Source organism: Mytilus californianus, unplaced genomic scaffold (genome assembly GCF_021869535.1).
Source record: "Mytilus californianus isolate M0D057914Y unplaced genomic scaffold, xbMytCali1.0.p SCAF_1, whole genome shotgun sequence".
In the NCBI taxonomy this organism is placed as follows: Eukaryota; Metazoa; Mollusca; class Bivalvia; order Mytilida; family Mytilidae; genus Mytilus; species Mytilus californianus.
In genome coordinates, this window is record NW_026262581.1 from 39,618,532 (window position 1) to 39,645,974 (window position 27,443).

A 27,443-nucleotide genomic window follows, 5' to 3' on the forward strand; every position below is an offset into this window, starting at 1 on the left:
TGGAAGGTGACCGTCTGAAACAAGAATGTAACGGACATTAGTTTGAAAACAAAACACGCATTACATAATCTCATGCAATGACTATAATTCAATAATAAAAAAATGGTTCTGTCCAATGCAAAAATTACATGAAAACTATTGTAAAATGCTTTAACGAAATCAAAAGAGAAGCAACGACTTTAAGTCAAATTGGCCCTTCTGCCATAAAACGTTTTTTTTTTCTTCTTCATATTTTCAGAACAGAACATTAAAATATTACGTTGTTTGGGATTCGTCAGTTAAACATCTATCATATAAAATGTCGAAACACACAAAAAACTTGACTTTTTGACTGATATATACTTTCAGAAATGATACAGAGCACAACCTTCTCCTTTATTAACAAATGTGATGTATAAAGTTATCATACAATTTCAGTGAATTTGCAGGGTTAAATAAGCACCAACATATACATATTGCTGTATGTATAGTATATAACAATATACCAAATGTTATGAATGTCTATCCATTTTATATATATTCACACAAAACGAATAACACTTTACATTACTAGTGCCTGAAATGTATAAGCCAAAGGGCATATCTCTGAGTATTAAAACTGACGTTGATCTGTAAGTTTTCGATATCATGACTATTTACCAGAAGTATGGTCAATATTTCTGCCAATAACCGAAGTCAATGTATACTTCCCCAAAAGTATGCTAAAGGAATAGTATGAATGAGCATTAAAATACAACACAGAGGAAGGGTGGTGTGAACAAATATAATATTAGATACAAGCAGAAATACCAGTTCCGAAAGAGAATGTTTAAGAAATAATTCATGGCAGCCGTAGATTTGTTTTCATTTAACCATGGGTTGGGCATTTATATTCGATTATTTTACCCTGAGCGTTAGCGAGGGGTAAAATACGAATATAAATGCCCAACCCATGGTTAAATGAAAACAAATCTACGGCTGCATGAATTATTTCGATTCCAATAGGACAAAGTCGGTGATTTTGTTAACCGTGAAAGCCCTATACATACGATATTGTTTTGGCTGTTCCGTTTTACTCAATTTTGATAATATTAGTAATATCATATAATTCAATGATTTTTTTTTTTAATCGCATTTTTCACTTATATATTTTCTTAATGTAATTTTATTCGTTCTGAGGCGTACATGAAGCTTTAAAACGCCCGGTATTTACATTTGATTTTTTGTTTACGAAAACATACTTGTGACGTCACCTTGTTTCGTTGCCATGCCAAGACAATAACATCATTTCGCGGAATTTTCGTTTTATGAAATTTTACCATGAAAAATAAATTGAAATGGACTGATTTGTTATTTTACTGTAAAATAGAGATAAATATATTGTATCTGAATCTTGGCCTACGTAAACTTGGGGTTTTGATGTAGAAAATTGAGAATATCTGGTAGACTGTATGAATAAATTGGTCGTAACGCAGAACAGCCGTTTTTGTGTATTACTGCGTTTGCGCTAAAGGTAGATATATTGTGATTATACTGGTTCGAGTACACAGTTATTTCGTAGTGCATTTCTTTTAGACAATAAATGAAAATAAAAAAAATCCCACCGAAGCTTTCTCAATAATATTTTTACAGTGTGTTGTACTACTTTTGGGACAAATTATATCAACATTATAGAAAACTTCATCGGCTCTAACTCAAAATATGGACAATTTCATGCTAAGGGGGTCTTCAAATCTTTTGACAGCTTCCGAAGTGCTAATTTTTAACATTTTTCAGCTGGACCAAATCACTACTTTACTTTAAAATTCATGACCCAAATTTTTTTACAGTGTCATTTCACCCCACTACTTACTATTTGAGTCATAAAACATGGAGAAATAAATTCGGAAGGGGTATAAAAAAAATCGACAAGTAACACACTGTCCACACTAGGGACTATATTCGTACCGGACCTAATAGGGTAGAAAAAGTTGACCAATCTTAATGAAACTTGGTATGACCAAAGCTTATCAAATTATAAGACTGCCTACAAAGTTTCATGGCAATAGGATATATATTATAGACAATATGACTAATTCTATATTCAACTTTGAGTGTTAAATTAAGACGTTAAAATTGAAAATTTTCAACTATCAACATTTGGGGCTTAAAAAATTAAAATGTTGCAAAAAAATACTTTTGAAATGCCTTAATATATAATATATTATGTATTAAAAGCAATAGAGTACTCATTTGATTTATCAGACTGATCATAATTATAAAAAAGTCAAATTTATATGAGCCTGTGGCTAAAAATGGAGGTTTTCCAATGAAGGGGGGCCTTACATGAAGATGTAATATTTTCCAGCAATTTTAAATTTGTAAAGCTTTTTGGTTATAAATAATCCTTACATATGTATTTAATGTACTTTAAATGGAAAGAAAACTTACAAATAACATATCACATTAGTTTAAAAGGGTCTTAGGCCAAGTAAGACTGAAAATAATTTAGGGTCAATTTAGGCCGTATCACATATTTACATTTAAAAATGCATATTGAAGCTATATGAAATAAAATTTTGTGTCTTTTCTATCATTTCTATACTCAGGGTGACATGATACAATAAATCTGAGCACAAAAAGACTCTTGCATTCAACTTTTTTTGCAGACAGTATGGTCTGATACAAAGATTTTTCACTTTTCAGTGAAAAACATGCATGCAATTTTAGTCTCAACAGGCTTATATTTGAACCACTTGCTATCCTACAGAAGAAAAGAAAGATATTATGTGACATAAAACAGGTACAAAAGACATTGTTAAGTGCTTTTTATACAAAGTTAGTGAGGTCTTTATAATGGACTTCAACTTTTATGTTCCAAGCTCCTCACATTTAACTTGATCCAAACAGGGCGTTAGACGAGGATCATATATACAACACATTTTGCACATATTGTCTAAGATAATCTTCTTTTCTGTAGATTCAGAGTTCTCAAATGAGTAATACAACTGGATTGAAGCATAGAAACACAAATATTGACTCATAAAAACCTGTCAGATAGAAATTCAGAATGCCACTTATGCATCAAAATTGAAAAAGCTATGAAATGCTTATTTTGACCATAAAATGCCAAAATTGGTCATTTTTGCAGAAATTCTATCAAATAAAAGTTTAAATCCTTTAGTTTTATGCTATTTGATAAATTGACACCATCAAATCATTCAGGGAAGTTGCAAAAGTACAGATTCTATATTTCCTGATTTCACCTCTTAGGTCCGAGTACACAGTTATTTCGTAGTGCATTTCTTTTAGACAATAAATGAAAATAAAAAAAATCCCACCTGCGCTTTCTCAATAATATTTTTACAGTGTGTTGTACTACTTTTGGGACAAATTATATCAAAATTATAGAAAACTTCATCGGCTCTAACTCAAAATATGGACAATTTCATGCTAAGGGGGTCTTCAAATCTTTTGACAGCTTCCGAAGTGCTAACTTTTAACATTTTTCAGCTGGACCAAATCACTACTTTACTTTAAAATTCATGACCCAAATTTTTTTACAGTGTCATTTCACCCCACTACTTACTATTTGAGTCATAAAACATGGAGAAATAAATTCGGAAGGGGTATAAAAAAAATCGACAAGTAACACACTGTCCACACTAGGGACTATATTCGTACCGGACCTAATAGGGTAGAAAAAGTTGACCAATCTTAATGAAACTTGGTATGACCAAAGCTTATTAAATTATAAGACTGCCTACAAAGTTTCATGGCAATAGGATATATATTACAGACAATATGACTAATTCTATATTCAACTTTGAGTGTTAAATTAAGACGTTAAAATTGAAAATTTTCAACTATCAACATTTGGGGCTTAAAAAATTAAAATGTTGCAAAAAAATACTTTTGAAATGCCTTAATATATAATATATTATGTATTAAAAGCAATAGAGTACTCATTTGATTTATCAGACTGATCATAATTATTAAAAAGTCAAATTTATATGAGCCTGTGGCTAAAAATGGAGGTTTTCCAATGAAGGAGGGCCTTACATGAAGATGTAATATTTTCCAGCAATTTTAAATTTGTAAAGCTTTTTGGTTATAAATAATCCTTACATATGTATTTAATGTACTTTAAATGGAAAGAAAACTTACAAATAACATATCACATTAGTTTAAAAGGGTCTTAGGCCAAGTAAGACTGAAAATAATTTAGGGTCAATTTAGGCCGTATCACATATTTACATTTAAAAATGCATATTGAAGCTATATGAAATAAAATTTTGTGTCTTTTCTATCATTTCTATACTCAGGTGACATGATACAATAAATCTGAGCACAAAAAGACTCTTGCATTCAACTTTTTTTGCAGACAGTATGGTCTGATACAAAGATTTTTCACTTTTTAGTGAAAAACATGCATGCAATTTTAGTCTCAACAGGCTTATATTTGAACCACTTGCTATCCTACAGAAGAAAAGAAAGATATTATGTGACATAAAACAGGTACAAAAGACATTGTTAAGTGCTTTTTATACACAGTTAGTGAGGTCTTTATAATGGACTTCAACAACTTTTATGTTCCAAGCTCCTCACATTTAACTTGATCCAAACAGGGCGTTAGACGAGGATCATATATACAACACATTTTGCACATATTGTCTAAGATAATCTTCTTTTCTGTAGATTCAGAGTTCTCAAATGAGTAATACAACTGGATTGAAGCATAGAAACACAAATATTGACTCATAAAAACCTGTCAGATAGAAATTCAGAATACCACTTATGCATCAAAATTGAAAAAGCTATGAAATGCTTATTTTGACCATAAAATGCCAAAATTGGTCATTTTTGCAGAAATTCTATCAAATAAAAGTTTAAATCCTTTAGTTTTATGCTATTTGATAAATTGACACCATCAAATCATTCAGGGAAGTTGCAAAAGTACAGATTCTATATTTCCTGATTTCACCTCTTAGGTCCGAGTACACAGTTATTTCGTAGTGCATTTCTTTTAGACAATAAATGAAAATAAAAAAAATCCCACCGAAGCTTTCTCAATAATATTTTTACAGTGTGTTGTACTACTTTTGGGACAAATTATATTAAAATTATAGAAAACTTCATCGGCTCTAACTCAAAATATGGACAATTTCATGCTAAGGGGGTCTTCAAATCTTTTGACCTCTTCCGAAGTGCTAATTTTTAACATTTTTCAGCTGGACCAAATCACTACTTTACTTTAAAATTCATGACCCAAATGTTTTTACAGTGTCATTTCACCCCACTACTTACTGTTTGAGTCATAAAACATGGAGAAATAAATTCGGAAGGGGTATAAAAAAAATCGACAAGTAACACACTGTCCACACTAGGGACTATATTCGTACCGGACCTAATAGGGTAGAAAAAGTTGACCAATCTTAATGAAACTTGGTATGACTAAAGCTTATTAAATTATAAGACTGCCTACAAAGTTTCATGGCAATAGGATATATATTATAGACAATATGACTAATTCTATATTCAACTTTGAGTGTTAAATTAAGACGTTAAAATTGAAAATTTTCAACTATCAACATTTGGGGCTTAAAAAATTAAAATGTTGCAAAAAAATACTTTTGAAATGCCTTAATATATAATATATTATGTATTAAAAGCAATAGAGTACTCATTTGATTTATCAGACTGATCATAATTATTAAAAAGTCAAATTTATATGAGCCTGTGGCTAAAAATGGAGGTTTTCCAATGAAGGAGGGCCTTACATGAAGATGTAATATTTTCCAGCAATTTTAAATTTGTAAAGCTTTTTGGTTATAAATAATCCTTACATATGTATTTAATGTACTTTAAATGGAAAGAAAACTTACAAATAACATATCACATTAGTTTAAAAGGGTCTTAGGCCAAGTAAGACTGAAAATAATTTAGGGTCAATTTAGGCCGTATCACATATTTACATTTAAAAATGCATATTGAAGCTATATGAAATAAAATTTTGTGTCTTTTCTATCATTTCTATACTCAGGTGACATGATACAATAAATCTGAGCACAAAAAGACTCTTGCATTCAACTTTTTTTGCAGACAGTATGGTCTGATACAAAGATTTTTCACTTTTTAGTGAAAAACATGCATGCAATTTTAGTCTCAACAGGCTTATATTTGAACCACTTGCTATCCTACAGAAGAAAAGAAAGATATTATGTGACATAAAACAGGTACAAAAGACATTGTTAAGTGCTTTTTATACAAAGTTAGTGAGGTCTTTATAATGGACTTCAACTTTTATGTTCCAAGCTCCTCACATTTTACTTGATCCAAACAGGGCATTAGACGAGGATCATATATACAACACATTTTGCACATATTGTCTAAGATAATCTTCTTTTCTGTAGATTCAGAGTTCTCAAATGAGTAATACAACTGGATTGAAGCATAGAAACACAAATATTGACTCATAAAAACCTGTCAGATAGAAATTCAGAATGCCACTTATGCATCAAAATTGAAAAAGCTATGAAATGCTTATTTTGACCATAAAATGCCAAAATTGGTCATTTTTGCAGAAATTCTATCAAATAAAAGTTTAAATCCTTTAGTTTTATGCTATTTGATAAATTGACACCATCAAATCATTCAGGGAAGTTGCAAAAGTACAGATTCTATATTTCCTGATTTCACCTCTTAGGTCCGAGTACACAGTTATTTCGTAGTGCATTTCTTTTAGACAATAAATGAAAATAAAAAAAATCCCACCGAAGCTTTCTCAATAATATTTTTACAGTGTGTTGTACTATTTTTGGGACAAATTATATCAAAATTATAGAAAACTTCATCGGCTCTAACTCAAAATATGGACAATTTCATGCTAAGGGGGTCTTCAAATCTTTTGACAGCTTCCGAAGTGCTAATTTTTAACATTTTTCAGCTGGACCTAATCACTACTTTACTTTAAAATTCATGACCCAAATTTTTTTACAGTGTCATTTCACCCCACTACTTACTATTTGAGTCATAAAACATGGAGAAATAAATTCGGAAGGGGTATAAAAAAAATCGACAAGTAACACACTGTCCACACTAGGGACTATATTCGTACCGGACCTAATAGGGTAGAAAAAGTTGACCAATCTTAATGAAACTTGGTATGACCAAAGCTTATTAAATTATAAGACTGCCTACAAAGTTTCATGGCAATAGGATATATATTATAGACAATATGACTAATTCTATATTCAACTTTGAGTGTTAAATTAAGACGTTAAAATTGAAAATTTTCAACTATCAACATTTGGGGCTTAAAAAATTAAAATGTTGCAAAAAAATACTTTTGAAATGCCTTAATATATAATATATCATGTATTAAAAGCAATAGAGTACTCATTTGATTTATCAGACTGATCATAATTATTAAAAAGTCAAATTTATATGAGCCTGTGGCTAAAAATGGAGGTTTTCCAATGAAGGGGGGCCTTACATGAAGATGTAATATTTTCCAGCAATTTTAAATTTGTAAAGCTTTTTGGTTATAAATAATCCTTACATATGTATTTAATGTACTTTAAATGGAAAGAAAACTTACAAATAACATATCACATTAGTTTAAAAGGGTCTTAGGCCAAGTAAGACTGAAAATAATTTAGGGCCAATTTAGGCCGTATCACATATTTACATTTAAAAATGCATATTGAAGCTATATGAAATAAAATTTTGTGTCTTTTCTATCATTTCTATACTCAGGTGACATGATACAATAAATCTGAGCACAAAAAGACTCTTGCATTCAACTTTTTTTGCAGACAGTATGGTCTGATACAAAGATTTTTCACTTTTTAGTGAAAAACATGCATGCAATTTTAGTCTCAACAGGCTTATATTTGAACCACTTGCTATCCTACAGAAGAAAAGAAAGATATTATGTGACATAAAACAGGTACAAAAGACATTGTTAAGTGCTTTTTATACAAAGTTAGTGAGGTCTTTATAATGGACTTCAACTTTTATGTTCCAAGCTCCTCACATTTAACTTGATCCAAACAGGGCGTTAGACGAGGATCATATATACAACACATTTTGCACATATTGTCTAAGATAATCTTCTTTTCTGTAGATTCAGAGTTCTCAAATGAGTAATACAACTGGATTGAAGCATAGAAACACAAATATTGACTCATAAAAACCTGTCAGATAGAAATTCAGAATGCCACTTATGCATCAAAATTGAAAAAGCTATGAAATGCTTATTTTGCAGAAATTCTATCAAATAAAAGTTTAAATCCTTTAGTTTTATGCTATTTGATAAATTGACACCATCAAATCATTCAGGGAAGTTGCAAAAGTACAGATTCTATATTTCCTGATTCCACCTCTTAGGTCCGAGTACACAGTTATTTCGTAGTGCATTTCTTTTAGACAATAAATGAAAATAAAAAAATCCCACCTGCGCTTTCTCAATAATATTTTTACAGTGTGTTGTACTACTTTTGGGACAAATTATATCAAAATTATAGAAAACTTCATCGGCTCTAACTCAAAATATGGACATATTCATGCTAAGGGGGTCTTCAAATCTTTTGACAGCTTCCGAAGTGCTAATTTTTAACATTTTTCAGCTGGACCAAATCACTACTTTACTTTAAAATTCATGACCCAAATTTTTTTACAGTGTCATTTCACCCCACTACTTACTATTTGAGTCATAAAACATGGAGAAATAAATTCGGAAGGGGTATAAAAAAAATCGACAAGTAACACACTGTCCACACTAGGGACTATATTCGTACCGGACCTAATAGGGTAGAAAAAGTTGACCAATCTTAATGAAACTTGGTATGACCAAAGCTTATTAAATTATAAGACTGCCTACAAAGTTTCATGGCTATAGGATATATATTATAGACAATATGACTAATTCTATATTCAACTTTGAGTGTTAAATTAAGACGTTAAAATTGAAAATTTTCAACTATCAACATTTGGGGCTTAAAAAATTAAAATGTTGCAATAAAATACTTTTGAAATGCCTTAATATATAATATATTATGTATTAAAAGCAATAGAGTACTCATTTGATTTATCAGACTAATCATAATTATTAAAAAGTCAAATTTATATGAGCCTGTGGCTAAAAATGGAGGTTTTCCAATGAAGGGGGGCCTTACATGAAGATGTAATATTTTCCAGCAATTTTAAATTTGTAAAGCTTTTTGGTTATAAATAATCCTTACATATGTATTTAATGTACTTTAAATGGAAAGAAAACTTACAAATAACATATCACATTAGTTTAAAAGGGTCTTAGGCCAAGTAAGACTGAAAATAATTTAGGGTCAATTTAGGCCGTATCACATATTTACATTTAAAAATGCATATTGAAGCTATATGAAATAAAATGTTGTGTCTTTTCTATCATTTCTATACTCAGGTGACATGATACAATAAATCTGAGCACAAAAAGACTCTTGCATTCAACTTTTTTTGCAGACAGTATGGTCTGATACAAAGATTTTTCACTTTTTAGTGATAAACATGCATGCAATTTTAGTCTCAACAGGCTTATATTTGAACCACTTGCTATCCTACAGAAGAAAAGAAAGATATTATGTGACATAAAACAGGTACAAAAGACATTGTTAAGTGCTTTTTATACAAAGTTAGTGAGGTCTTTATAATGGACTTCAACTTTTATGTTCCAAGCTCCTCACATTTAACTTGATCCAAACAGGGCGTTAGACGAGGATCATATATACAACACATTTTGCACATATTGTCTAAGATAATCTTCTTTTCTGTAGATTCAGAGTTCTCAAATGAGTAATACAACTGGATTGAAGCATAGAAACACAAATATTGACTCATAAAAACCTGTCAGATAGAAATTCAGAATGCCACTTATGCATCAAAATTGAAAAAGCTATGAAATGCTTATTTTGACCATAAAATGCCAAAATTGGTCATTTTTGCAGAAATTCTATCAAATAAAAGTTTAAATCCTTTAGTTTTATGCTATTTGATAAATTGACACCATCAAATCATTCAGGGAAGTTGCAAAAGTACAGATTCTATATTTCCTGATTTCACCTCTTAGGTCCGAGTACACAGTTATTTCGTAGTGCATTTCTTTTAGACAATAAATGAAAATAAAAAAAATCCCACCTGCGCTTTCTCAATAATATTTTTACAGTGTGTTGTACTACTTTTGGGACAAATTATATCAAAATTATAGAAAACTTCATCGGCTCTAACTCAAAATATGGACAAGTTCATGCTAAGGGGGTCTTCAAATCTTTTGACAGCTTCCGAAGTGCTAATTTTTAACATTTTTCAGCTGGACCAAATCACTACTTTACTTTAAAATTCATGACCCAAATTTTTTTACAGTGTCATTTCACCCCACTACTTACTATTTGAGTCATAAAACATGGAGAAATAAATTCGGAAGGGGTATAAAAAAAATCGACAAGTAACACACTGTCCACACTAGGGACTATATTCGTACCGGACTTAATAGGGTAGAAAAAGTTGACCAATCTTAATGAAACTTGGTATGACCAAAGCTTATTAAATTATAAGACTGCCTACCCTTCCCTAGATCTTCCATCAATTTCTTCATTTTCCATCAACACTTGATGGACAATACATGGAAAGTTGATGGTACTTGATGGAATTCCATCCTAAACCAAAAAAATCCATCAAAGGATGATGGAAATTAGGAATTTTATTTCCATCCGCATTCTTTTGATGGAAAATTTGATGGCATCTTTAACCCCTGATGGAAAATTGGATGGCATTTTTACCCTCTGATGGAAAATATGATGGCATTTATTCCACCTGATTGAAAATATGATGGCATTTATTCCACCTGATGGAAAAAAGGATGGAAATGAAGGAAGTTTGATGGAAATTGGACTTAAACATTTTCTTTGATGGAAAGTGAGATGGAATTTGGACTTAGAATATTTTGTTGATGGAAAGTGTGATGGTATTTAAACTCTGTCATTTTGCTTGATGGAAAAAAACTTAGAAAATTTCAGCATAATTGTGTCTGAAAATTTAACATCCCTTACTGAGGTAAAAAGTTTTCTAGTATATTGGAGCAAACAAATTTGTTTACAAGAAGTACTAGCAAGAAAGTTACATGTTGTTGCAGCTGTAACTGGTAACATAATCTCTCAATGTTACTGAAATAATATTTGTTCGTGAGAAAGTTGCAGTATTTTTCTGCAATGTTGCAAGAAAGAGTTTGTTTGCTAGAAAGTTGCAACAAACAATTTCCTAAACTGTGCAATACCTTGTATATATCTTGTAACAGGAAAGGATTTCAAGAATACTTTGGTTTTTATTTCAACCAGTGTAAACTTATTAAATGTGACATATTATTTTTTGTTAAAATTACTTTTTGTCACTATTTATATGACTGTTCTGTAACCAATACTTTTATTTTTACATTTTCCATCAAATGATGCATACACCCCTTGCAGAAATAAATCCTGACAACTTTTATAATAAGGATATCTCAAGATTATCCTGGGATATCCTGGAAATATCCTGTTAGGCTATAAGTCCTTTTTTTAGGAAAAAACTTAATGGGAGAATTCCAGAAAATGTCAGGACTTTCAAATCAAGCAGCTTAAAACTGGGGGAATTCTCAGGATATCTCAAGACTTTCAAAAATCATATTATATAAACCAGAATATTTCAGGACTTTTCGATCATCATTCATCCAACTTTCAGGACATTTACAAATTCCATCTGAATGGGAAAAAAAAAGGCCTGGATGATTCCTGGTATTGGGACTTAAGAAAAAATATAATCTGTATAACAAATTCAACCAAATAAAAAAGAAAATCTTTGGGACTGAAATTAACTATTGTTTGTTAAATATATATATATTTACATTCACATGAAGATACAGTGTTCTAGCCAGGATTTAAAAAGGGCAGGGTGCTCTAGTCAGAAAAATGACAATTTTATCCGTAAAATGTCATTGAAAAAAGGGCAATTAAACTAAAATAAAACTCAGGCACCAAGGTAAAATCAAGTTTCAGTTGAAGGGGAGTAATAAAATTCAATACTTTTGGCACAATTTTTTATGTTTAGCTTTAAAAATCTCGGGTCATTAATAGTGACTAATTACACGTTCACACTGCAGCTGAATATAATTCTTTAGTGGCTTATGGTATGAGTTTCATATAAGTTAACCTGTTAGTTACTCATCTTTAGGATCTTATGCAATCTTACAATGAAGCAATTTGAATTATTATTTTAATGCACTTGATAGAGCAATGAATGGAGGTAAAGATGAAAAAAACAATTTTCAAAATATTTATATTCTAAGTGTTTTCAGGTTAAAAATAATTAAAAGAAATATTCTAATATGCATTTGCATTCAATTTGTTTTATATTTACTTAATTACGAAAAAAAAAACATAAATAAACGGAATATATTGTGAAAAGGTGATAAAAAAGGGGAAGTAACTCATTTTTTTTTTTGGCAAACATTTTTGAAATAGACAAATTGTTTTTGACATAAAGCAAAGATAATTGGTGTTTAATTCACAATGTGTTTGACACCAAAGCTGTCAGGTGAAGCCATGCACTTAATGGGTCACTTAATTTTACAGTTTACACAGCTAGCTGAACTTCCTGTTCATGGAAGAATTACGAATTTAAGTTTGACCGTATTTCAAAGTAAGAAAAATGCCGAGATTTTCGCGATATAAACGACAGGGAACTCGAGAAACGCCAACGGCTGTTTTGCCAGACAAGCTGGGGCGTTTCTGATTTTCGCCCAAGTTCTCATAAGTGTGTTTCTATTAATTATCAGATCGATGATCGACATCGTGAAACATACACCTTATCGCTATTTGTCCGCCATTAATGGACATCACACAGGTTCCCGTAAAATTTTGACGTCATAATACAAAATATCTGACGCCACAATGGAAAAGTGATTGTTGTATGACGTCAATAGTTCAAGCGGGACAGATTCTCGGGTCAGCCGGGAATAGCGATAAGGTGTATTGGTTTCTCAACTTGTGTAAAATGTAAACAAATTATGACCACGTGTTTTTTGTAATTGTACTGAACAGTTCGAACCTAGAAAATACCGTTCTAGATAATGCGGCCAATAGTTCATCCGCATGCACCCTGTGCCGATTAAATTAACGCTGTTTTTTTTCTTTTATTTAAAACTGGCCAGTTGTAATATTTTTATGCGACACCCTTGATCTATTTTCATAATACCGGTACGGGAACGGATCAACTTCTGGTCGATATAATATAGGGCGAGATTGTCACTTCGACGTTAGCGCACTTGAGAAACACGTCATCAAAATGTGATTACGCTGATATGCAGATTAAACACGAAACTTGAAAATCCGATGCTGGAAAATCCGATGCAGATGTTTTCAGATAAGTGCATTAGAAATTTAATTCAACATGTGTATATTATGATTATAAATTATAATTCATTGAAGAACTATGACTTTTTTATTGTTTTTATTTGAGCAAATCAACATCAGAAAGTCTGAAATTATAAACTGAAAATTATATTTATTTTTAACATGAGTTTTTGACAATGAATAATCTTGTTGTCACATAACAGGCATAACTGGTAGACATGTAAACAAATATTGAGTTGTGTGAATGGTTATTTGGTGAAAATAATAAGTCGCCGGTTTTTAATCTTCAGGGGATAAAAAGGGGGAGGGTAATTAATTTGATTCCAAATGGCTTCCAATGTACTGTATAAACATGCAATAATATTTCTATTGAATTTATTGCTTCAAAACGTCTTGAACAATTAATTCTTTGTGGATTTTTTTTTTACTTTTAGGGGATTTAATGATTTTAAAATGGAGCTGCCAATTTTGATAGTAAACAGATTGCATGCAGATTCCAGTTAGATTCCAGTTACCTTTACTCAGCAATACTAGTTGGAAGTACAGAGACAGCAAATTTAATTACAGAAAGGAGAAGAACTTAACATGTATCCTTTATATCTGATTTTTATTAAGCCTAAATTAATAATTTAATATATTGTTTGTTTCCTCAATCCGACACCGCCAAGCCAGGTGTGGGTAGGTAGGTAGGGAAATAATTTTATTTTTTCCAAAAAGCTGGAACAATATTGGTCGATCTTGCAAGCCTGAAAATTGGAACTAAATAAAATAATATTTGACTTAGTTTTGACAATAAAATTTTATGAGTCGGACCCGTTTTTGCAGGGTCGGTAGGGATTGGGGAAACAGAAAATATTTTATTTTAGGCCTAATATAATATTTGAAACTGAACAGCGAGCATCGTTAAGCCATGGTGGACAATGTGTATCTAAATACAATTATTGAATTAAGACAATGAAATGCTTAAGGGTATTAGTGAACATGAGGAGGAGGGGGTGGGGTTGGGAACCATTTTGATAATTTTGGTAATTTAACCATCTAAGCAGCCATTAAAAATGGCCAACAAGTTTGCTAGTAGTAAGTACTAGTAGTAGTAGCTAATTTTGATGGGAGTTTAAGGATCTGACATTAAAATAAATACAAGTCAATTTTTTTTAATGGGAACTTGACAGCCATTTAAATAAATTATTAAACACAGTTATTGGGAAGGACGTCCGCCTTGCGCCAATTAGCCTTTTCGACCAGAAATGGTGCATAGAGTGACAAATGTAAGCGCCCACGTGGCGCACGATATTTTCCACTCCATTATGAAACATTTGATATCGTAAAATGGATTTCCGATTGTGTTTCGTGTCGCCACGTGTATGTACAAAACTGTGTAGTGTTACCGCCAATGATAGGAGCACCGCCTATATATATTTTTGGGACGTCTCGGGTGTAAACATATTTTGGATTATATCTTTTGGTAAGTACAATGTATTAGAATTTCCACAATTTTGAATATATGTGCATGCTCTTTTAGTTCAAAGTAGTGACATTTAAAGTGTTTTATTAACTTTTAAGAGTCAAGAAAAAAAGAAGGTCATAGATTTATAAAAAGTATTAATAAAGAAGATGTGGTATGCTTGCCAATGAGACAACTCTCCACAAGAGACCAAATGACACAAAAAATATGCATATACATATCATAAAATTGTGTAGGACATGAGTCATATTTTGTATCATTTTAAAACATTATTTGTTTTATAAAATAGTACTTCTGAGTGAAAAAGTAATTTTGCTATAAAATTAGAGATCTGTGGTGTGACTGACAATATGACATTTATATATCCACAAATGGTAAAATAATATATCTTTATATATACATGTATAGTATATACACTACCCACCAAAAGTATGATATAAAACATGGGCAAGACCCATTATGTTATAGTACAATGATTATGAAAAACAAATATTAAACAAAAAAGAAAGGACAACCTCTTTATTTCTAGGGACAGTCACTTATTATTATGATGATAATTTAGTACTGACATGAGGTTTAATGTATTGTACAGTTATATATCAGCTGCTGAACCAGGGTGGTGGTGGTGGCAATTAAGTCAACATTAGGAGTAAGACTTATAAAACTTCTATTTAATAAGTTATGTAGCTCTAAAGCTCAGAAAGGGGGAGCCCACTTTCCTAAATTCACCTCTGAATATTAAATTTCTAGAAGGATTTGACACTCTTAGAAATTGACCCTGCAAGTGACACATTAATACAAATCTTTTCAAAAAGTGTTATTTTCATTTGATAATTTCAGAATTGACAACAAATGTAACTAACTAACTTTATATCTGTACAATGTTAACTTATTCTTTTATATGCTAGATTCTTTTGCTTTTATTTTGCAGAATTTGCCATCGACTAATTCAACTTTAAGGACAGGGAGTTCAATGGGACACTGAACGAAAAGATACACACATGTAACAGGACTACCTATAGACGACAGAGAACAAATATTGTTTTATTAAATCACAGAAAATGCCATAAATGGAAAGATTTTCTAAAGACATTCTCCTTACTCATCCATCAAATTCCATCTGATGGTCAATTCTCCATCAAGTTTCCATGCATTTTACATGTAATGGAAATATTCCATTGGGTTTCCATCTGATAGCAAAATTACCATCAGTTTTCCATCAGATGGCAAAAATACCATCAATTATCCATCAGATGGCAAAAATACCATCAGATGGAAATTATGACATCAATTTTCCATCATCATGAACACAAATTCCATCAAACCTTTTCCATCAACCATTTTCCAGCATTGATGGAAAGTTGATGGAAAGTTGTTCCAATACTCCATCAACATGATGGAATGTGATGGCATTTTTTCCATCACAAAATTCCATCATGTTTGATGGAAAATCTAGGGAAGGGTACAAAGTTTCATGGCAATAGGATATATATTATAGACAATATGGCTAATTCTATATTCAACTTTGAGTGTTAAATTAAGACGTTAAAATTGAAAATTTTCAACTATCAACATTTGGGGCTTAAAAAATTAAAATATTGCAAAAAAATACTTTTGAAATGCCTTAATATATAATATATCATGTATTAAAAGCAATAGAGTACTCATTTGATTTATCAGACTAATCATAATTATTAAAAAGTCAAATTTATATGAGCCTGTGGCTAAAAATGGAGGTTTTCCAATGAAGGGGGGCCTTACATGAAGATGTAATATTTTCCAGCAATTTTAAATTTGTAAAGCTTTTTGGTTATAAATAATCCTTACATATGTATTTAATGTACTTTGAATGAAAGAAAACTTACAAATAACATATCACATTAGTTTAAAAGGGTCTTAGGCCAAGTAAGACTGAAAATAATTTAGGGTCAATTTAGGCCGTATCACATATTTACATTTAAAAATGCATATTGAAGCTATATGAAATAAAATTTTGTGTCTTTTCTATCATTTCTATACTCAGGTGACATGATACAATAAATCTGAGCACAAAAAGACTCTTGCATTCAACTTTTTTTGCAGACAGTATGGTCTGATACAAAGATTTTTCACTTTTTAGTGAAAAACATGCATGCAATTTTAGTCTCAACAGGCTTATATTTGAACCACTTGCTATCCTACAGAAGAAAAGAAAGATATTATGTGACATAATACAGGTACAAAAGACATTGTTAAGTGCTTTTTATACAAATTTAATGAGGTCTTTATAATGGACTTCAACTTTTATGTTCCAAGCTCCTCACATTTAACTTGATCCAAACAGGGTGTTAGACGAGGATCATATATACAACACATTTTGCACATATTGTCTAAGATGATCTTCTTTTCTGTAGATTCAGAGTTCTCAAATGAGTAATGCAACTGGATTGAAGCATAGAAACACAAATATTGACTCATAAAAACCTGTCAGATAGAAATTCAGAATGCCACTTATGCATCAAAATTGAAAAAGCTATGAAATGCTTATTTTGACCATAAAATGCCAAAATTGGTCATTTTTGCAGAAATTCTATCAAATAAAAGTTTAAATCCTTTAGTTTTATGCTATTTGATAAATTGACACCATCAAATCATTCAGGGAAGTTGCAAAAGTACAGATTCTATATTTCCTGATTTCACCTCTTAGGTCCGAGTACACAGTTATTTCGTAGTGCATTTCTTTTAGACAATAAATGAAAATAAAAAAAATCCCACCTAAGCTTTCTCAATAATATTTTTACAGTGTGTTGTACTACTTTTGGGACAAATTATATCAAAATTATAGAAAACTTCATCGGCTCTAACTCAAAATATGGACAATTTCATGCTAAGGGGGTCTTCAAATCTTTTGACAGCTTCCGAAGTGCTAATTTTTAACATTTTTCAGCTGGACCAAATCACTACTTTACTTTAAAATTCATGACCCAAATTTTTTTACAGTGTCATTTCACCCCACTACTTACTATTTGAGTCATAAAACATGGAGAAATAAATTCGGAAGGGGTATAAAAAAAATCGACAAGTAACACACTGTCCACACTAGGGACTATATTCGTACCGGACCAAATAGGGTAGAAAAAGTTGACCAATCTTAATGAAACTTGGTATGACCAAAGCTTATTAAATTATAAGACTGCCTACAAAGTTTCATGGCAATAGGATATATATTATAGACAATATGACTAATTCTATATTCAACTTTGAGTGTTAAATTAAGACGTTAAAATTGAAAATTTTCAACTATCAACATTTGGGGCTTAAAAAATTAAAATGTTGCAAAAAAATACTTTTGAAATGCCTTAATATATAATATATTATGTATTAAAAGCAATAGAGTACTCATTTGATTTATCAGACTGATCATAATTATTAAAAAGTCAAATTTATATGAGCCTGTGGCTAAAAATGGAGGTTTTCCAATGAAGGGGGGCCTTACATGAAGATGTAATATTTTCCAGCAATTTTAAATTTGTAAAGCTTTTTGGTTATAAATAATCCTTACATATGTATTCAATGTACTTTAAATGGAAAGAAAACTTACAAATAACATATCACATTAGTTTAAAAGGGTCTTAGGCCAAGTAAGACTGAAAATAATTTAGGGTCAATTTAGGCCGTATCACATATTTACATTTAAAAATGCATATTGAAGCTATATGAAATAAAATTTTGTGTCTTTTCTATCATTTCTATACTCAGGTGACATGATACAATAAATCTGAGCACAAAAAGACTCTTGCATTCAACTTTTTTTGCAGACAGTATGGTCTGATACAAAGATTTTTCACTTTTTAGTGAAAAACATGCATGCAATTTTAGTCTCAACAGGCTTATATTTGAACCACTTGCTATCCTACAGAAGAAAAGAAAGATATTATGTGACATAAAACAGGTACAAAAGACATTGTTAAGTGCTTTTTATACAAATTTAGTGAGGTCTTTATAATGGACTTCAACTTTTATGTTCCAAGCTCCTCACATTTAACTTGATCCAAACAGGGTGTTAGACGAGGATCATATATACAACACATTTTGCACATATTGTCTAAGATAATCTTCTTTTCTGTAGATTCAGAGTTCTCAAATGAGTAATACAACTGGATTGAAGCATAGAAACACAAATATTGACTCATAAAAACCTGTCAGATAGAAATTCAGAATGCCACTTATACATCAAAATTGAAAAAGCTATGAAATGCTTATTTTGACCATAAAATGCCAAAATTGGTCATTTTTGCAGAAATTCTATCAAATAAAAGTTTAAATCCTTTAGTTTTATGCTATTTGATAAATTGACACCATCAAATCATTCAGGGAAGTTGCAAAAGTACAGATTCTATATTTCCTGATTTCACCTCTTAGGTCCGAGTACACAGTTATTTCGTAGTGCATTTCTTTTAGACAATAAATGAAAATAAAAAAAAATCCCACCTGCGCTTTCTCAATAATATTTTTACAGTGTGTTGTACTACTTTTGGGACAAATTATATCAAAATTATAGAAAACTTCATCAGCTCTAACTCAAAATATGGACAATTTCATGCTAAGGGGGTCTTCAAATCTTTTGACAGCTTCCGAAGTGCTAATTTTAACATTTTTCAGCTGGACCAAATCACTACTTTACTTTAAAATTCATGACCCAAATTTGTTTACAGTGTCATTTCACCCCACTACTTACTATTTGAGTCATAAAACATGGAGAAATAAATTCGGAAGGGGTATAAAAAAAATCGACAAGTAACACACTGTCCACACTAGGGACTATATTCGTATCGGACCTAATAGGGTAGAAAAAGTTGACCAATCTTAATGAAACTTAGTATGACCAAAGCTTATTAAATTATAAGACTGCCTACAAAGTTTCATGACAATAGGATATATATGATAGACAATATGACTAATTCTATATTCAACTTTGAGTGTTAAATTAAGACGTTAAAATTGAAAATTTTCAACTATCAACATTTGGGGCTTAAAAAATTAAAATGTTGCAAAAAAATACTTTTGAAATGCCTTAATATATAATATATCATGTATTAAAAGCAATAGAGTACTCATTTGATTTATCAGACTGATCATAATTATTAAAAAGTCAAATTTATATGAGCCTGTGGCTAAAAATGGAGGTTTTCCAATGAAGGGGGGCCTTACATGAAGATGTAATATTTTCCAGCAAGTTTAAATTTGTAAAGCTTTTTGGTTATAAATAATCCTTACATATGTATTTAATGTACTTTAAATGGAAAGAAAACTTACAAATAACGTATCACATTAGTTTAAAAGGGTCTTAGGCCAAGTAAGACTAAAAATAATTTAGGGTCAATTTAGGCCGTATCACATATTTACATTTAAAAATGCATATTGAAGCTATATGAAATAAAATTTTGTGTCTTTTCTATCCTTTCTATACTCAGGTGACATGATACAATAAATCTGAGCACAAAAAGACTCTTGCATTCAACTTTTTTTGCAGACAGTATGGTCTGATACAAAGATTTTTCACTTTTTAGTGAAAAACATGCATGCAATTTTAGTCTCAACAGGCTTATATTTGAACCACTTGCTATCCTACAGAAGAAAAGAAAGATATTATGTGACATAAAACAGGTACAAAAGACATTGTTAAGTGCTTTTTATACAAATTTAATGAGGTCTTTATAATGGACTTCAACTTTTATGTTCCAAGCTCCACACATTTAACTTGATCCAAACAGGGCGTTAGACGAGGATCATATATACAACACATTTTGCACATATTGTCTAAGATGATCTTCTTTTCTGTAGATTCAGAGTTCTCAAATGAGTAATACAACTGGATTGAAGCATAGAAACACAAATATTGACTCATAAAAACCTGTCAGATAGAAATTCAGAATGCCACTTATGCATCAAAATTGAAAAAGCTATGAAATGCTTATTTTGACCATAAAATGCCAAAATTGGTCATTTTTGCAGAAATTCTATCAAATAAAAGTTTAAATCCTTTAGTTTTATGCTATTTGATAAATTGACACCATCAAATCATTCAGGGAAGTTGCAAAAGTACAGATTCTATATTTCCTGATTTCACCTCTTAGGTCCGAGTACACAGTTATTTCGTAGTGCATTTCTTTTAGACAATAAATGAAAATAAAAAAAATCCCACCTGCGCTTTCTCAATAATATTTTGACAGTGTGTTGTACTACTTTTGGGACAAATTATATCTAAATTATAGAAAACTTCATCGGCTCTAACTCAAAATATGGACAATTTCATGCTAAGGGGGTCTTCAAATCTTTTGACAGCTTCCGAAGTGCTAATTTTTAACATTTTTCAGCTGGACCAAATCACTACTTTACTTTAAAATTCATGACCCAAATTTTTTTACAGTCTCATTTCACCCCACTACTTACTACTATTTGAGTCATAAAACATGGAGAAATAAATTCGGAAGGGGTATAAAAAAAATCGACAAGTAACACACTGTCCACACTAGGGACTATATTCGTATCGGACCTAATAGGGTAGAAAAAGTTGACCAATCTTAATGAAACTTGGTATGACCAAAGCTTATTAAATTATAAGACTGCCTACAAAGTTTCATGGCAATAGGATATATATTATAGACAATATGACTAATTCTATATTCAACTTTGAGTGTTAAATTAAGACGTTAAAATTGAAAATTTTCAACTATCAACATTTGGGGCTTAAAAAATTAAATTGTTGCAAAAAAATACTTTTGAAATGCCTTAATATATAATATATTATGTATTAAAAGCAATAGAGTACTCATTTGATTTATCAGACTGATCATAATTATTAAAAAGTCAAATTTATATGAGCCTGTGGCTAAAAATGGAGGTTTTCCAATGAAGGGGGGCCTTACATGAAGATGTAATATTTTCCAGCAATTTTAAATTTGTAAAGCTTTTTGGTTATAAATAATCCTTACATATGTATTTAATGTACTTTAAATGGAAAGAAAACTTACAAATAACATATCACATTAGTTTAAAAGGGTCTTAGGCCAAGTAAGACTGAAAATAATTTAGGGTCAATTTAGGCCGTATCACATATTTACATTTAAAAATGCATATTGAAGCTATATGAAATAAAATTTTGTGTCTTTTCTATCATTTCTATACTCAGGTGACATGATACAATAAATCTGAGCACAAAAAGACTCTTGCATTCAACTTTTTTTGCAGACAGTATGGTCTGATACAAAGATTTTTCACTTTTTAGTGAAAAACATGCATGCAATTTTAGTCTCAACAGGCTAATATTTGAACCACTTGCTATGCTACAGAAGAAAAGAAAGATATTATGTGACATAAAACAGGTACAAAAGACATTGTTAAGTGCTTTTTATACAAATTTAGTGAGGTCTTTATAATGGACTTCAACTTTTATGTTCCAAGCTCCTCACATTTAACTTGATCCAAACAGGGTGTTAGACGAGGATCATATATACAACACATTTTGCACATATTGTCTAAGATAATCTTCTGTTCTGTAGATTCAGAGTTCTCAAATGAGTAATACAACTGGATTGAAGCATAGAAACACAAATATTGACTCATAAAAACCTGTCAGATAGAAATTCAGAATGCCACTTATGCATCAAATTTGAAAAAGCTATGAAATGCTTATTTTGACCATAAAATGCCAAAATTGGTCATTTTTGCAGAAATTCTATCAAATAAAAGTTTAAATCCTTTAGTTTTATGCTATTTGATAAATTGACACCATCAAATCATTCAGGGAAGTTGCAAAAGTACAGATTCTATATTTCCTGATTTCACCTCTTAGGTCCGAGTACACAGTTATTTCGTAGTGCATTTCTTTTAGACAATAAATGAAAATAAAAAAAATCCCACCTGCGCTTTCTCAATAATATTTTACAGTGTGTTGTACTACTTTTGGGACAAATTATATCAAAATTATAGAAAACTTCATCAGCTCTAAATCAAAATATGGACAATTTCATGCTAAGGGGGTCTTCAAATCTTTTGACAGCTTCCGAAGTGCTAATTTTAACATTTTTCAGCTGGACGAAATCACTACTTTACTTTAAAATTCATGACCCAAATTTGTTAACAGTGTCATTTCACCCCACTACTTACTATTTGAGTCATAAAACATGGAGAAATAAATTCGGAAGGGGTATAAAAAAATCGACAAGTAACACACTGTCCACACTAGGGACTATATTCGTACCGGAACTAATAGGGTAGAAAAAGTTGACCAATCTTAATGAAACTTGGTATGACCAAAGTTTATTAAATTATAAGACTGCCTACAAAGTTTCATGACAATAGGATATATATTATAGACAATATGACTAATTCTATATTCAACTTTGAGTGTTAAATTAAGACGTTAAAATTGAAAATTTTCAACTATCAACATTTGGGGCTTAAAAAATTAAAATGTTGCAAAAAAATACTTTTGAAATGCCTTAATATATAATATATCATGTATTAAAAGCAATAGAGTACTCATTTGATTTATCAGACTGATCATAATTATTAAAAAGTCAAATTTATATGAGCCTGTGGCTAAAAATGGAGGTTTTCCAATGAATGGGGGCCTTACATGAAGATGTAATATTTTCCAGCAAGTTTAAATTTGTAAAGCTTTTTGGTTATAAATAATCCTTACATATGTATTTAATGTACTTTTAATGGAAAGAAAACTTACAAATAACGTATCACATTAGTTTAAAAGGGTCTTAGGCCAAGTAAGACTGAAAATAATTTGGGGTCAATTTAGGCCGTATCACATATTTACATTTAAAAATGCATATTGAAGCTATATGAAATAAAATTTTGTGTCTTTTCTATCATTTCTATACGCAGGTGACATGATACAATAAATCTGAGCACAAAAAGACTCTTGCATTCAACTTTTTTTGCAGACAGTATGGTCTGATACAAAGATTTTTCACTTTTTAGTGAAAAACATGCATGCAATTTTAGTCTCAACAGGCTTATATTTGAACCACTTGCTATCCTACAGAAGAAAAGAAAGATATTATGTGACATAAAACAGGTACAAAAGACATTGTTAAGTGCTTTTTATACAAATTTAGTGAGGTCTTTATAATGGACTTCAACTTTTATGTTCCAAGCTCCTCACATTTAACTTGATCCAAACAGGGCGTTAAACAAGGATCGTATATACAACACATTTTGCACATATTGTCTAAGATAATCTTCTTTTCTGTAGATTCAGAGTTCTCAAATGAGTAATACAACTGGATTGAAGCATAGAAACACAAATATTGACTCATAAAAACCTGTCAGATAGAAATTCAGAATGCCACTTATGCATCAAAATTGAAAAAGCTATGAAATGCTTATTTTGACCATAAAATGCCAAAATTGGTCATTTTTGCAGAAATTCTATCAAATAAAAGTTTAAACCCTTTAGTTTTATGCTATTTGATAAATTGACACCATCAAATCATTCAGGGAAGTTGCAAAAGTACAGATTCTATATTTCCTGATTTCACCTCTTAGGTCCGAGTACACAGTTATTTCGTAGTGCATTTCTTTTAGACAATAAATGAAAATTAAAAAAATCCCACCTGCGCTTTCACAATAATATTTTTACAGTGTGTTGTACTACTTTTGGGACAAATTATATCAAAATTATAGAAAACTTCATCGGCTCTAACTCAAAATATGGACAATTTCATGCTAAGGGGGTCTTCAAATCTTTTGACAGCTTCCGAAGTGCTAATTTTAACATTTTTCAGCTGGACCAAATCACTACTTTACTTTAAAATTCATGACCCAAATTTTTTTACAGTGTCATTTCACCCCACTACTTACTATTTGATTCATAAAACATGGAGAAATAAATTCGGAAGGGGTATAAAAAAAATCGACAAGTAACACACTGTCCACACTAGGGACTATATTCGTACCGGACCTAATAGGGTAGAAAAAGTTGACCAATCTTAATGAAACTTGGTATGACCAAAGCTTATTAAATTATAAGACTGCCTACAAAGTTTCATGGCAATAGGATATATATTATAGACAATATGACTAATTCTATATTCAACTTTGAGTGTTAAATTAAGACGTTAAAATTGAAAATTTTCAACTATCAACATTTGGGGCTTAAAAAATTAAAATGTTGCAAAAAAATACTTTTGAAATGCCTTAATATATAATATATCATGTATTAAAAGCAATAGAGTACTCATTTGATTTATCAGACTGATCATAATTTAACTTTTTTTGCAGACAGTATGGTCTGATACAAAGATTTTTCACTTTTTAGTGAAAAACATGCATGCAATTTTAGTCTCAACAGGCTTATATTTGAACCACTTGCTATCCTACAGAAGAAAAGAAAGATATTATGTGACATAAAACAGGTACAAAAGACATTGTTAAGTGCTTTTTATACAAATTTAGTGAGGTCTTTATAATGGACTTCAACTTTTATGTTCCAAGCTCCTCACATTTAACTTGATCCAAACAAGGCGTTAGACAAGGATCATATATACAACACATTTTGCACATATTGTCTAAGATAATCTTCTTTTCTGTAGATTCAGAGTCCTCAAATGAGTAATACAACTGGATTGAAGCATAGAAACACAAATATTGACTCATAAAAACCTGTCAGATAGAAATTCAGAATGCCACTTATGCATCAAAATTGAAAAAGCTATGAAATGCTTATTTTGACCATAAAATGCCAAAATTGGTCATTTTTGCAGAAATTCTATCAAATAAAAGTTTAAATCCTTTAGTTTTATGCTATTTGATAAATTGACACCATCAAATCATTCAGGGAAGTTGCAAAAGTACAGATTCTATATTTCCTGATTTCACCTCTTAGGTCCGAGTACACAGTTATTTCGTAGTGCATTTCTTTTAGACAATAAATGAAAATAAAAAAAATCCCACCTGCGCTTTCTCAATAATATTTTTACAGTGTGTTGTACTACTTTTGGGACAAATTATATCAAAATTATAGAAAACTTCATCGGCTCTAACTTAAAATATGGACAATTTCATGCTAAGGGGGTCTTCAAATCTTTTGACAGCTTCCGAAGTGCTAATTTTTAACATTTTTCAGCTGGACTAAATCACTACTTTACTTTAAAATTCATGACCCAAATTTTTTTACAGTCTCATTTCACCCCACTACTTACTATTTGAGTCATAAAACATGGAGAAATAAATTCGGAAGGGGTATAAAAAAAATCGACAAGTAACACACTGTCCACACTAGGGACTATATTCGTACCGGACCAAATAGGGTAGAAAAAGTTGACCAATCTTAATGAAACTTGGTATGACCAAAGCTTATTAAATTATAAGACTGCCTACAAAGTTTCATGGCAATAGGATATATATTATAGACAATATGACTAATTCTATATTCAACTTTGAGTGTTAAATTAAGACGTTAAAATTGAAAATTTTCAACTATCAACATTTGGGGCTTAAAAAATTAAAATGTTGCAAAAAAATACTTTTGAAATGCCTTAATATATAATATATCATGTATTAAAAGCAATAGAGTACTCATTTGATTTATCAGACTGATCATAATTATTAAAAAGTCAAATTTATATGAGCCTGTTGGTAAAAATGGAGGTTTTCCAATGAAGGGGGGCCTTACATGAAGATGTAATATTTTCCAGCAATTTTAAATTTGTAAAGCTTTTTGGTTATAAATAATCCTTACATATGTATTTAATGTACTTTAAATGGAAAGAAAACATACAAATAACGTATCACATTAGTTTAAAAGGGTCTTAGGCCAAGTAAGACTGAAAATAATTTAGGGTCAATTTAGGCCGTATGACATATTTACATTTAAAAATGCATATTGAAGCTATATGAAATAAAATTTTGTGTCTTTTCTATCATTTCTTTACTCAGGTGACATGATACAATAAATCTGAGCACAAAAAGACTCTTGCATTCAACTTTTTTTGCAGACAGTATGGTCTGATACAAAGATTTTTCACTTTTTAGTGAAAAACATGCATGCAATTTTAGTCTCAACAGGCTTATATTTGAACCACTTGCTATCCTACAGAAGAAAAGAAAGATATTATATGACATAAAACAGGTACAAAAGACATTGTTAAGTGCTTTTTATACAAATTTAGTGAGGTCTTTATAATGGACTTCAACTTTTATGTTCCAAGCTCCTCACATTTAACTTGATCCAAACAGGGCGTTAGACGAGGATCATATATACAACACATTTTGCACATATTGTCTAAGATAATCTTCTTTTCTGTAGATTCAGAGTTCTCAAATGTGTAATACAACTGGATTGAAGCATAGAAACACAAATATTGACTCATAAAAACCTGTCAGATAGAAATTCAGAATGCCACTTATGCATCAAAATTGAAAAAACTATGAAATGCTTATTTTGACCATAAAATGCCAAAATTGGTCATTTTTGCAGAAATTCTATCAAATAAAAGTTTAAATCCCTTAGTTTTATGCTATTTGATAAATTGACACCATCAAATCATTCAGGGAAGTTGCAAAAGTACAGATTCTATATTTCCTGATTTCACCTCTTA